Source organism: Aplysia californica, unplaced genomic scaffold, assembly GCF_000002075.1.
Source record: "Aplysia californica isolate F4 #8 unplaced genomic scaffold, AplCal3.0 scaffold00329, whole genome shotgun sequence".
Classification (NCBI taxonomy): domain Eukaryota; kingdom Metazoa; phylum Mollusca; class Gastropoda; order Aplysiida; family Aplysiidae; genus Aplysia; species Aplysia californica.
Genome location: NW_004797599.1, coordinates 94,299 through 96,913, shown reverse-complemented (window position 1 = coordinate 96,913; position 2,615 = coordinate 94,299). Strand labels below are relative to the sequence as shown.

Below are 2,615 nucleotides of genomic sequence, written 5' to 3'. Positions count from 1 at the left end.
TGTTTGTGTGTGTGTGTGTGTGTGTGTGTGTGTGTGTGTGCGTGTGCGTGTGTATGTATTTGTGTCCATGTGTTATCTGCGTGAATAGATTAACCCTCGGAGCTTGGTCCGGTCCGTAGAACCAATATCACGATAGCCGGCGTGGAACCAGGAAAATCTGTGCTTGGATGCAGATTAGGAGGATATCCTGTCAGAGATACGCTGGACCTGCGGCTATGGCAGATCGAAAGTATAGGTTTACGAGCACAATCATTTTACAGAGATGGATGTCTTGGTTTTCCATTAACGGTTCATATTATAAGTGTAAAAGAAGGTCAAATATCAAGATAATAGATATAGAAGGATATATTTCTGATCGACTCGAGTGGGAAAAATAACCAGTAGTTGAAGAAATATCAGAAAGTAAACGATAAAGATTTATTTGTTATCAGTATCGTATTTGGAAAGAGCACAGCCCGGGTCTACAAGAGTCAAACCGTTGATATGGTAAGATTTCGTAGCATATGTTATAACAATAATTTGCATTTTTATAGCTCATTTCCACGCTCGACAACATGCTCTATTCGCTTTACAACTATTATTACCCAAGCAGACCACCTGAGAACACTCAGAAACATTCGCAGCTTCTCGGGAAGCGTACAGTGCAAGCTGCCGACTACACGCACTCAGACACTAACAAACTGACTTTACAATCTATAGACGCGTACCCATTTCCACCTGGGTGAAGTGAGGACATTTCATACAAAGTGCCTTTCCCAACGTCTTGCCCCTGAACGGGATTCGAACCCACGACCTAACGGTTGAGAGTCACAGAGCTTAACCACTAAACCGCCGACGCCACTTGGACGTCTAATGAGAAATAAAAATAAAAAAGTGAAATATAAACGTGAGACTTGTGGGTCGATGAGAAAAGTAAAGTTGGGTAAGAAACAATATTAGTAAGTTTGCGCACAACTAACACATTGCTGTGTGCGCAGGCTTATTGTAATGTTTACAGTTTTCGTTACTTCAAAGTACAACATTCCAATAATAATGAAACTACTAAGACTACATACAGCCACACTTCCAGTCACATGTATCGAAAACAAAGGGGTTAAAGCCTGCCGACCCACCCGGTGCCGCGTTTAGAATAGAGCAGGGTGCATAGATCGGAACTGGCAGTGTCACTTGGACGGCCGGGTGCCGCTGTGTGTATTGAATGTGTGGAGGCTTAAGAATTGGCCCTTTGTCCGCAGCAGCAAATAGCAAGGCTCGCCGACAGTCTACCCTAGTCTGTGAATTTCAGGTGGCTGTAAGACGACGGATAATAAACAGTAGATCGTCACGGAAATATTTCTTTGACTTCTCGCGTGTTTTATGTGCATTTCATACTGTTGAACCACATAATTTCGTCGGGTAGTGACATTCATGAGTGGGTTCGTGCTACATCAGTCTTGTGTGTGTATGTGATTGTGTTGCTAAGATCACAGTTCAAGAGTGTTGGGCGATAAAAGTTCTCAGTGGAAGAATAGTCTTCTCGACTTGGACTTGGCATTCAGAAGGGTCTACGAGCAAATGCTTTGAGTGTGGTTTTACGTACATGATTACCCTGAAAAAGACAGAAAAACTGTTCTAATGAATCCTGCTATTATTATCGTAGGCTAATATGATTTCTTTGTTTGGCAAAATCGTATACGTTGCTTAGGGTCTTTTAAATATTGCTTTTTTTTGGGGGTTTTTTTTTTTTTTGGGGGGGGGACAAAAACAACGAGTGCGGTTTTATGTGCCTAACTGCACTGAAACAACAGTTAAGTGTTCTTATTCATTACGCCGTCATTATCTTAAACTTGTATTTATTTCTTCTCTTGACAATACCATAAACATTACTTTTTTTTCTATCAAAGCTTCATATAGACTCACAAAGAACGTTTCACCTTGACGTGTGGGATGTTTTCAAAGTAGGTGTTTTTAATATGCGTGGATTGATCCAAGATCGTCAATTTATATATTATTCAAATTTAACAAATTATATAACCACGATCTATCAATTCTAAATCTTAACACATTTTTTCTTTTAAAAATAAGTATGAAGAACGGAATAGCTACATTGCGTATCATTATAATAGATTAATTGTTTATTTGTTACCTGCGGTTTATACGCATTCACGTTTTTTTCCATGTTAGTCTACAAGATCTATATACAAACACAGGGTTAATCAGAGGACGCGTTAACAGAGAATTTAGAGAAAGGTCAAATTTTAATGGCATGCATTTGCAAAAGAAACGAAACGATCATTAAGATAAAGGCGTTAACTTTTTAACACATACGTCCTTAGCACCGCAATAAACAGGATCTATAAAGGGTCTTGTTTGGGAGAGTGACCTAATCGTTGTCACAACTTTCAGTCTGTTACCCTCTTCTGTAGGGGCGTCATTTCCATTTTGGATGTTCTGTTTGCGCTTTCAGAAGTTTCAATAGTGTAAGGTAAACAACTTTTTCAGTTTGCATTTGTTTTGCCCACATTATATTAGCGATAAGAGCTGGGGTTAGAATGTTGTTTCTTAGTTAAATATTTCAAATTTCTCCAGAAAGTTTCTAATAATATGTACACCCCATCCATATTCTCTCTCTCTCT

General features: G+C 39.2%; 1 protein-coding gene across 1 annotated transcript in view; it reads left to right on the top strand.

The window, feature by feature from the left end:
- Positions 1 to 1,421: 1,421 nt before the first annotated feature.
- Positions 1,422 to 2,615, top strand: part of LOC101859421 (leucine-rich repeat-containing protein 74A) — a gene marked incomplete in the record, with an annotated part of 32,811 nt that continues 31,617 nt past the window's right edge. The window contains 1 exon segment of the mRNA XM_035970856.1: positions 1,422 to 1,558.